Source organism: Oreochromis niloticus, unplaced genomic scaffold (genome assembly GCF_001858045.2).
Source record: "Oreochromis niloticus isolate F11D_XX unplaced genomic scaffold, O_niloticus_UMD_NMBU tig00007025_pilon, whole genome shotgun sequence".
In the NCBI taxonomy this organism is placed as follows: domain Eukaryota; kingdom Metazoa; phylum Chordata; class Actinopteri; order Cichliformes; family Cichlidae; genus Oreochromis; species Oreochromis niloticus.
This window is the reverse complement of record NW_020328317.1, coordinates 1-10903: the sequence shown is the minus strand read 5'-3', so window position 1 is coordinate 10903 and position 10903 is coordinate 1. Positions and strand designations below refer to the sequence as shown.

General features: G+C 42.2%; 2 long non-coding RNA genes across 2 annotated transcripts; both read left to right on the top strand.

The window, feature by feature from the left end:
- Positions 1 to 117: 117 nt before the first annotated feature.
- Positions 118 to 759, top strand: LOC109199271 (uncharacterized). The gene is made up of 3 exons (XR_002059702.2): positions 118 to 270; positions 394 to 417; positions 647 to 759. It is a non-coding gene; the product is annotated as an uncharacterized LOC109199271 (long non-coding RNA).
- Positions 760 to 1940: 1181 nt separating this feature from the next.
- Positions 1941 to 2313, top strand: LOC109199270 (uncharacterized). The gene is made up of 3 exons (XR_002059701.2): positions 1941 to 1987; positions 2076 to 2197; positions 2287 to 2313. It is a non-coding gene; the product is annotated as an uncharacterized LOC109199270 (long non-coding RNA).
- The last annotated feature ends 8590 nt before the right edge of the window (positions 2314 to 10903 follow it).

Here is a 10903-nt window from a genome sequence, read left to right as displayed (position 1 = left end):
TATGTTTGCACCTATTTTCCATTTGCAAGTTTAAAACCCCAAGATTTATTTTTCTTTGCCTAAACAAACTCGCCAGGACCTCTATCCTGTTACTTTCACAAATTCTGTTGCCCTGTACAATACAAATCGTGCCTGTAGCACACCCGTTGAGTACCACTGTGTTGCTCAAACATCCTTTCTGTTTTCTCAGATATGCATTGAGATGGCCGAACCTGGTGGATTAACACAGGTGATGGAGAGCAATGTCACCAAGGACTATTTATCTTCTTGGTAAGTGTGTCCCACAATCAGAAGTGAGAAAAAGAGGAAATTTATTTACACTGTGTTTTTGCATTTTCTTTAAAGTGTCTTCATGTTTGTCTGACCTTGTGCTTTTTTCTCTCCTCTTCATAGGAGTAAAGCTGGACGTATTGAGTCGTGAGTATCTTTCTATTTCAGGTTTAGTGGCAGAGTCAAATATACTATACACTCCTCAAGGTCGTCTATAGTAAACAGTTCCCAAAGATGCAAAAAGAGAAGAATGTGATTTAGATAGAAGCAACTCTAGATTAGAAATTTGAAATGGAATTTCTTATTTCACATTAACATTTTGTGACAACAAACCTCTTTCATGGTAACCTACTGGCATCTTTGCTTTTAAATTCAGTTTGAAGAGCCTGAAACAGCGTCTGCAAGACTCTGGTGAGAACAAAGTTCACCTCAAAATGAAACCAAGAAGACCGCAGAATCGACAGATGCAGTGACCAAAGGTGACTGCCAGGCGGAGAGCCAGAGGACCGAGGAGAAGCAGTGACCCAGCCCGATGCTGCAGCCGCCCCTGGACGCAGCCAGAGCCCAAGTGTCCTGATGACGAGACACAGGAGGGAGAGGAGAAGGATGGATGGAGCATGGCCGACATTAAAGGTACAAAGAGCTGCTTTAAATCAGCAAAATACACCGCTCTGACAGCGAAAACACAGTAAACTGAATGTAAAAAGAAAAGTTGTGATATTTATGGCTCTGATCTCATATTTGTGTTCCCTGCTGTGCTACAGACATTCAGCCTGGTGGTAGTAAATATTTACATATGTGGTGTTTAAAAAATGCTCCGTTGGTGTGATGAATATATCCCACACCATCAAGGATCCAAGATTTCTGACCCTACCATCCTAATGTCACAGCAGAAACTGAGATTCAACAGACCAGGCAGCGTTTTTATTTTACAGCGTTGCTGAGCCTGTGTGAATTGTACCCTCAGTTTGTGTTCTTAGCTTAGAGAAGTCGAACCCAGTGTGGTCTTCTGCTGCTGTAGCTCATCTGCTTCAGTGTTGGATGTGCTGTGTGTTCAGAGATACTCTTGTGCATTGTAATAAGTGGTTGTTTGACTTGCTCTGGCCTTCCTATCAGCGTGAAGCAGTTATTTCATTCTCCTCTGAACTCAAAAATGCATTTCCTCCAGGGAACTGCCACTCACTGGATATTTTCTGTTTCAGACGATTTTATGTAAACCCTAGAGATGCTTCTGTGGGAAAATCCCAGCAGATCAACACTTTTTGAAACGCTAAGATCAGCAAACATGCCACGTTTAAGTGACTTAAATTATTTTTCTTCTTCATTCTGATGCTCAGTTTGAATTTCAGCAGGTCATCTGACCATGTCTACATACATAAATCACTAAGTTGCTGCCATGTGATTGGCTGATTAGAGATTACATAACGAGCAGTCAAACAGGTGTACCTAATAAAGTGGCCGATGAATGTTTCAGCTTTCAAGTAAATCGAAATCATTTGTTCAATTATTATTGAGTTATAATTTAATGTTAAATATTTTATAAACCCAGTGGGTCCTGTAGCAGATTTGTTGATGATTAACGTGTCGCTCTTTTCATTTTCAGTTGTGGGAAAACGCAGGAGGGAGCTTGTCGGACCTGAGGCAAAGCGATCTCGCGCTCAGTCTCCGTGTGTAGCAGATTTCAGACTGCCTCAGTTCAACCCTAACAGCCCCATCGGTCAGACACACACACACACACACACACTCTCTAAATTCAAATTTGTTGTTAATACTTGTCTAATCTTCCTGTTTCTGCTTCTCTGCAGGTCAGGAGTTTGTGGTCCCTAAATCAGGATTTTTCTGTAACATCTGCTCTGTTTTCTGCCTGAATGAGAAGACCGCCAAGGAACTCCACTGCTGCAGCCAGAAACACTACGACAACCTGCAGGTACGCACGCACATACATATACACGATTCAGCACACAAAATCACACTGTTGGCCTAACGATGTTTGTTTTCTCACTTTCTGTTTTTTAGAAGTATTATGAGGAACGTCGACAAAGAGCTACAAAGACTTTGTCTCACACGTCTCCAGGCTCCGTTTCTGACTGATGGACCTGATCTACTGGAGAACAAGCCATTGTTATTGATCCTACTAGTTCAGAAACTAAACTAATCGCCTTCTGGCACCTTTGTTGTAAGTTATATATGTCTTCTTTGATGAATTGTCTCCCAGCCTTTCAGTTAGTGCTTCTGTTTTGTTTGTACAGGCCGATGGAGAGCACCGTTTTGATCTTGTTACTATTTTATCTTTTATGTGAAAATATTATTGAGAAATTGTCCCTATTAATTTAGTTAACATCAGGAGGTACCTGACAGCTGTTAACAGTTTACTAAATCTTGTTTTTTTTTTTTTGCTCATTTAGATCTTTGGCTTCAGTTTCTTTAAGTGTCCAAAATGTGTTTGCTGCTGTTCTGTTAAACATGAAATAAAACCTGTCACATGTGTGTCATACATTTTTGCGACTCGCTGACTCAAGTTTGCACCTGAACAAACCATCAAATTCAGTCAGAAGCTGCGAAACATTTGCGAGAATTTTAAGTGTGTGTATATATATATATATATATATATATATATATACATACATACACATATATGTATATGTGTATGTATGTACATATATACATACATACACACACACACACATATATATCTATATGTATATACATATACATATATACATATTACATATATGTATGTAAAGAAAGTTCATCTTTTACTCTTGATGCCACATCAAGCTTTAGTGTTTGTAATGGTTACTGTCTGTCACTGTTTATTGCCTGGGAATGTTTTTTTTAAAAAAGATTTAGGAGTAGTGTTTGGTTGACTAGTAGGTGTTGGTACAGGTGTAGTAGTTTATGGACTAATAGAGGGTGTTGTCACAGCTTATGTGATTAATAACTTGGTGAAATAAATCAAGCTAAAGTATTAAAGAATAAAATTTACATCAATTCTGTAAATCACTTGTGGAACCTGAAACAAACGAGGACAAACAAGGAAGGTCTCCAATCAGCGTTTGTAACAATAACACTTCAAAGATCAGTCACATTTGCACTGCACACTGTAAACGAATAAATACCATGACTCCGTTGCATATATTATAAGTTATTCTTTATTAATACAGTGCCTTGCAAAAGTATTCGGCCCGCTTGAACTTTCCCACATTTTGTCACATTACAGCCACAAACATGAATCAATTTTATTGGAATTCCACGTGAAAGACCAATACAGAGTGGTATACACGAGAGAAGTGGAACGAAAATCATACATGATTCCAAACATTTTTTACAAATAAATAACTGAAATGTGGGGTGTGCGTAATTATTCAGTCCCCTGAGTCAATACTTTGTAGAACCACCTTTTGCCGCAATTACAGCTGCCAGTCTTTTAGGGTATGTTACTACCAGCTTTGCACATCCAGAGACTGAAATCCTTGCCTCCAGACTCCATCAAATGAGGAATCATCCATTTAAAACATCTTTTTGAGTAATTTTGTTGTGATCATGTAACCAAGCATGCCGAAATGAGGAGTTGCGAGTAAAACGAGGAACTTTACATATATTACATTTAAACGCCGCCTGTGCGCAACAGATGGCCACCCCTTCCTGAGCCCGGTTCTGTCGGAGGTTTCCCCCATTAAAGGGGGGGGTTTCCTCCCCGCTGTCGCCAAGTGCTTGCTCATAGGGGATTTGGGGCTTTTCAGAAAGGTTCACTGGCATCAAATTTAGGACTCAGGAAATGTGTAAATGGATGATTCTCCATCAAATGAGGAATCATCCATTTAAAACATATTTGCGAGTCATTTTATTGTGATCATGTAACCAAGCATGCCGACATGAGGAGTCGTGCGTAAAAGGAGGAATTTTGCGCATATTCCTCCTTTTACTCGCGACTCCTCATGTCGGCATGCTTGGTTATATGGTCACAACAAAATGACTAATCTGCTTCAGTTATGAGCTTTCAGTTGATATCACATTGCAGGGTGACTTCACAATGACATCACAGTTCAGATATTATGCTATAAACAAGGTATAGCATCACCACAAGTGGCAACATCAGTGACATAACTAATGTTGTCCCGTGAGTCCATAAATAGAACCCATGAAATGGAGCAGCTTCCGCTCTCCGCAGGTATAGACGCAAACATGCGAGGTCTACTTTCCCCGTTCGCAGAGGCAGGAGACCCCACAAGGCCTCCGGTGTTCGCAGACGTGGGAGAAGATAGCGTCGCAGACATTAGACAGTCTTAATAAACATGTTGCATGCGCATTCAAACTTTAGTCCAATGAATTTTTCTTAGATGAGTGTGTTTGTTTTTTGGAAACAGAGAAAAAAGTGTTTGGATGAACAATTGCAAAACGATTGTCATATTAGAAGACTCTCCTTTCCCTTTGTTGTTTCAACCAATTATTTAAGAGTCCTCAAAAACACCTCAAAGTCTCGCTCAGGATGTTGCCAAACCCCCCAGATATCATCCAAGAATCGATAATAATATAATGGCTTTTTAACACATTTCTCCAATGCAGAGGTCTCCCACTCTGCCATGAAGATGTTGGCATAGGCTGGGGCAAAGTTTTTCCCCATTGCCGTACCCTTAATCTGTAAATAGAATTCCCCGTTGAACTCAAAATCATTCCTCATGAGGTTTATTTCACCCCAAAGGATCTCAGCCGCCGTAGCAGGTGGAGACGACTTAGACCCAGTAGAGTGGTTGAAGGAAAAGGAAAAGGGGACAGGTGAGGTGCATTTCATGTCCCCGGTGCTATGGGGGGTTGCAGAGAGGTGTGACGAGCTCTGGTGGATGGGGAGGGAAGTGCTACTGAATCAAACCTGTTAAACAACTGGTTCAATCTGTTAGCCAGAACCTGGTCTCCAGACTCTGGACCCCCTCCGCTCACAGTGCTCCGTCCAGTGATGGTGTTCGGTCCTCTCCACACACCTGGTGTTGCTCTGCTGGAGCTGCTCCTCCACCTTCCTCCTAAAAGGAAGCATTACATTTAGAAAATAAAATACTTATTTATATTTGTTTGTATTTTTTGTAAGATAATACACTATATACACGGAGTTTATCTGGACGTAGTGTTTCATTGTCATCCAAGTGACTCTAGAGGATGAAAACCTGTTGGAGTGTGTGCTAATGTCTATAGCAGGGGTGTCCAAACTACGGCCCGCGGCCCATTTTTAATTGGCCCGCAAGAAATTTTATAAATAGAAGAGAATATGGCCCGCACTTCAACTTTTGCTTGAGTGTATTGCACTTCTTAGTTTAACACCAGGGGAAGCTACTGTTGATCAAGGCAGTTGCTCCACCAAAAAGGACAATCCTAGAAGAAATTTACCCCAAGTTACTAAACATGGCAGAACCAAAGAAGCGAAAGGTAGAAAGTGAGTGCAGAAAATTTCAGACACGGTGGAGAGTGAATATTTCTTCAAAGAATTCAAGGGAAGTGTCTGTTTTATCTGCACTGAAACTGTGGCAGTTATGAAAGAGTATAATGTACGACGTCATTATGAAACCAAACATCAGGTCTATGCATCCTACACTGGTGCTGAGCGAGAGCAGAAAGTAAAGTAAATAGTAGCTGTCCTGCAGGGTCAGCAACAGTATTTTTTTGTGCTCAAAAAGTCCAGGAAAAGGCTCCAATAGCAGCTATGAGGTGGCCCAACTCATCGCAAGATGGGTTACAGAGGAGCTGCTCGATCTTAAGAGTCTAAAAGGCACAACAACGGGTATGGATACTTTTGAAGCTGTGTCAGACTCAACTGACAAAATGGGACTTAAATGGGACAAGCTGTGTGAGATACAACAGACGGGGCTCCAGCTATGGCAGGTGCACACAAAGGAATGGCGTCTATGATGTGCGCTGAGGTGAAAGAGGCTGGAGGTGAGGCTGTTAAAATGCACTGTACTGTTCACCAAGAAGCCCTTTGTGCCAAGACAGTCAATCTTGGAGATGTAATGAACACTATTGTAAAAAGTGTCAACATAATTCGAGCAAGAGGACTGTAGCACAGAGAATTTCAGGCTTTCCTTTCTGAAGTGGATGCTGAATATGGGATCTACTCTACCACTCGGAGGCGCGCTGGCTAAGCCGCGGCGCCGCTGAAGCGTCTTTACTCCCTGAGGTCAGAAATTGACCATTTTTGAAAGAGAAGGACCGACCTCTTCATGAGCTGAATGACCCTCTATGGTTGGCAGACCTTGCATTTTAGTTGATCTTGCTGATCATTTAACCACCCTGAACAAGAGCCTACGAGGGAAAGAGCAGCTTGTACCACAACTTTATGCGCACATGAAAGCATTTTGTGTGAAGGTCAATCTCTTTAAGACACAACTGCACAACTTCAACGTTGTGCAGTTCCCCACACTGTCCAAGATCACAACTGCTTATCCACAGGCCAACCTTTCTGCTAAAAAAGGGAAATATGTGTCTGTGATTACATGTCTCGAAACAGAATTCAGACAGCGCTTCCAGGATTTTTCTGACAGTTCTACAGGAACTTGGAAAAGGAAAAGTTTCCTCTGATGAGACGCCATGTGAAAAAAATGATCAGTCTATTTGGCTCAGATTTGCTCCATGATCAAACGACATTTGTCCGGATTTTTGGCACAAGTGGTCGGATCAGTACCGCAGCTGGATGGCCCGATTACATACCCAGCGCAGCTGATACTCACCAGAAATCTACACTATTGGACAGACGAGCCAAAAGATCAGATCACCTTCTTTGAATAAAGCTGTGGTGATAATGGGGAGGAAGAAACAACACCAGCACGAGCTGGTCTTTGCCAACAGCTATCTCTGCCAGAACAGAGACCAAAGAAAATACACTGACACCTCTGATCTGCTCGAAAAGCTTAGATTCATTTTAAAAAATTAAATGAAAACATCAATATACTGGCAACCGTACAAGGTGGGGGAAAGCCATCGTAAAAACATTCATGCTTAGACAAACATTTAAAAGCAAATGATGGTTTCATAGGTTATCACTAGGCTTTATGTAGCCTGAGGCTTGGTGTCAGAAGGTGTGGATGTACAAGAACAATGACAGAGGTACATACTGTCTCCCAGGCCTGTCACCTTGACCTTGCTAAGGTCCAGCATGGCTGCCACGCTGCCACTGAAAGGGCTCTTGGAATGTGATCTCCACCGTAGGTCACGCAACTCCCAGGGGACCCTGTCACGGGAAAGGAAGCGATCCACATTCTCCCATTTAATATGATGCATAACAGCCAGAAGAACGCTTCCTTGTCTTATAAGAACCCACATAATACAAAGTAACTACAAAGTAACTACAATCCACGCCCGCATGTGTGAGCATTTCTTCTCTCGCCTTTGCACAGGTGATATTTAACAGTGTGTTGGTGTGGTTGCTGATGATTTCAAAGTCATTCACAGCCTGCTGCTACTACTGCTTTGACTGGTACGCAGTTCAAATGACAGCTCAAAAGGACCTGTTTACATTCGCGTACCAACTATAACCCTGTTTATTCATGTTTATTCTTGTTTTTAAATCCTTGCCATTGTGATTTGAATTTTGATCTTGTCAATTTCGTCAAACATTTTCATAAAAGTGTTATGAAGAGTTGTTCCATGTAGTATGACGGAAAACATTCAGACCGTATTATAGACCAATAAACTAAATAAACGGACTGTTTTTTGTTAGCACTCTCTGACTTTGTGAGGCAGTACAGGTATTCTTACCACTGCGGCTGAGTCCTGGTCCCTCTGCCTTGAGAAGGATCCACTTTGACCCTGAAGGATGTCATTGGAATAGCCTAAACGCAAACAGCCTTTGTCCTGATGGCAGAGGACAAAGGCTGTGTTAGCATGTTACCTTTGCAGGTAATGCTCTACAGTCATTTTTAGCCTCAAACAGCAGGTGGGTTAAATAAGTTTCCCTGTAATATCTGTTGTTTGGAATATTTCTTTGACATGAGCATATGTTTGCGCTCTTTACTCTCACACACACAGTTTTATGGAGCTTTACCTTGACCAGACTCTGAGCAGTCAACAGTGAAGTATGTTGGCTGGAAGGCTTGGAGGCCCGTATTTGCCACTCCAGGGTCAGAGACCTTCACCTTGTTTGGATGACAGCCTGCTCCGATATTCATCTGTGGGCACAAACACCAAAACTCTAGAGACTTTTCAGTGAGAAGAAAAGGCAAACCCTGCATGCAAGAGTGAAAGTGAGTGCATACTCACCCTGAATGGACTCTCAGTCTCCCAGGAGACCATCACAGTGTGCTTCACAGGCTTACGTGGGGTGTAGGTGCAGGTGTATGTGCTGTTGCAAGAAATCTAAGAATAGTTGTTTAAAGTTTTTAAGTGGACAAAGAGGATAAGGCGTTTGTAAACCCTGTTCAAGGAATTCTATCTAGCAAGATATGTAAAGATATTTGAGATAAAAAAAAACAACCAAAACACAGGGAAACATAGGAAATAATTTTTTGTCAGGCAATGACTTGTTAGTAGCCATGACAACAAGGAGGTCCCATAAACGGGCTGGGCTGTTTGTTGCTGGCAGGAAAAAGAAAAAAACAGAGAAAAATAAATATCAGGGGAAGCCAGGCTGAACAAGGTTCATCCCTTGGAATTTTCACTCCAAGATCCCCTGCCTGGACCTCCCCCTAGCAGAACATAGAGAGGCAGATGAGCCGAGGGCTCGAACCCGGGCCTCTATGTTACAAACCTGCTAGCCCACCACATGTCGCCACATGATGGGCGAGCAGAACGTGGAATATCCTTCTATTTAAAGAGCGCAAGGTGCACATCTGGCACCCAGCCTTTCACAGGAGACCACACATTTTTACACTCAAATACTCACCACATTTCACACACTCACACCTGCTTTTTTTCCCTGCCCACCTCTTTCTCCACTTATTTATCAACAACCACTCCTTTTTCATCTCTGCTACCTTGCCTTTATTACATCCTCTTAGCTAGCATCAGTGACCGGAGAGCAACAACAGCAACCCAGTGCTTTCTCATCATTTCTTTAGTCACGGTCAATTCATGGCCTCTACAGATTAGCTAAACCAACTTTACAAAACAAGTTTCCCCGAAGAGCCCAGTTGTCATCTCAGCTGCCTAGATTTGAGGACCTAGCTAAGGACGGTAGTTACGGACACAAACACATGTAACTTACCGAAAAAAAGCCTGGGGTCCCTCTGTCATCTGCTTATTAGGTGTAATAATTTGATGTAAAAGTGTGGGAGACAGTGTGAAAAAATGAAGCCAGAGTTGGTAGCCTGAAGAGAGAAAGTGCAAGTTGTGGAAGGTGGAGTAATAAGGGAGCAAATAGTTGAGAAATGAAGAGCTGACAAGCATGGGTATTTTGCGGTAATAAAAGGTAATAAGAGAGCTGTAGAGGCAAGAGCAGGAAAAAGGAGAAGCGACTTGGCTTCTCCCCGCCCCCAAGCAAGGTCGTGGCAGCGAGTCCGCGAGGGGTTCGAACTCGGGCGCTCAGATGCAGAGCTTATGCCAACGACCAGCCGCAAAAACTATGAAAAAAAGGACATTTATCTTTTGTTCGGCAATACTTGTTTTTTTTGGGGGGGGTTCTGTAAAATAGCTATTAAGTTTCTTGTGCAATATTGTTCCACACAAAAACTGCAAAGCCACACAAGTGCCAGTGTCTCCCACAGCAGCAGCAGCTGTGAAAACAAAGTGGACAAAGGATCAATGAGTCTGTGCTTATCGGCTCTCCGCTCTCCCCCAAGCTGGCGTTGTTCTTGGTAGCCATGACAACGGAGATAGTCCCAGCTTTAAAAATAAAGGCCCCAACACCCCAAAAAGAAAAAAAGAAAAAAAAAAAACCGGGATTCCCTGCGCAGACCAGGAATCCCTAGCAGGCCGAAGCGACAGAGATGATTTGACCGAGTGAGACTCGAACCATCGACTGTCTGTGCTTCAACCTGCCAGGGCCGGCGACAAGTGCTCTGCGCCACCTGCCGGGCCGTGGAATTAGTGCAAATTTGATATATTTGACTTCTCTGAAGACGAATTATTTTTGAAAAGGAAAAATAATAATTTTAATGGAGGCAAAACATGTATGGTGCTCGGTAAAGATGACACGCCGACTCACTTCTTCTTTTGTTTTTTTTTGTTTGAGAAAGTTTGTTTTCATATTAAACCAATGTCAGTGACGTCATTCTATGCCACTACCACAGTAAGGAAAAGCCTGAATCTGTAGATCTTTTCTTTTATTTTGTTGTCTAAAACACAAATCCGAAACAGTCAGCTCACAAAGTTGCAGGTTGGTGGCAATTGGCAGAAGAGCCAATGACTTAAAGCATTTAGGTGCATATATCTTGCCACAAGACATGTGTCTAAGCTAGCTAAATTAGTTCTGTTAGCGAATCAAGTTCAAGCTCCTCACATATCATCATCCAGGGTACATCATATGCTGATGAGGAGATCCCATGCAGGCAACATTAAGGCAGTGTAACAAGTTAAATATGCACTAATTTGAAGCTATTTCCTAATATCTAACATTATGATAAATGTTTGCCTGCAACTGACACAGCCAACACAAATGTCATTGAAAAAAACCAAAACCCTGTGATAACATGTTTTTGTTTTTCTAGAATAG